A 539-nucleotide genomic window follows, 5' to 3' on the forward strand; every position below is an offset into this window, starting at 1 on the left:
AATGGGGGGGGGGGGGATAGAGAGAGGCTAGCCCCCATCTGGGGAATAAATGGAGGGTAGGAAAGGCTGGATGATGTTAAGCCATTACTGTTGCTTCATTGCCGTGAAATTGCTAACCTGCTGAATAGGCGCTAAAACCCTGCAGATGAATCCCTCCGAAAGATCAACCAGCTGCCGGTCAAATAAGCACAACCCGGAATTGCCTGCCTGCACCTGGTGAGAATGGGCTTTGGACCCCTACCTTAGTTCTTGCTCTGCCGGGGCCTTCCAAGCCCAAAGAAACTACTAAGGCTTTCCAGCAGCGCCTTTCTGCCTCTGTGACCAGAACTGCTGGCTTCAAAACAAAAATCTAAAACTGACCCGAGTAACACAAAGACACTCGTTAATTCCTGTGCACGAATACTCTCTTCCTTTAACCCAGGCCTTGATCAATACCTATTTCTCCACAAATACATACACACAGAACGTACATGGAAGAGATACATACACATCGGGCTGTCTGCATCTCTCAGCGCCTTGACACTTCGCACATTTACGGG

The sequence above is a fragment of the Penaeus monodon genome, chromosome 22 (assembly GCF_015228065.2).
Source record: "Penaeus monodon isolate SGIC_2016 chromosome 22, NSTDA_Pmon_1, whole genome shotgun sequence".
Taxonomy (NCBI): Eukaryota; Metazoa; Arthropoda; class Malacostraca; order Decapoda; family Penaeidae; genus Penaeus; species Penaeus monodon.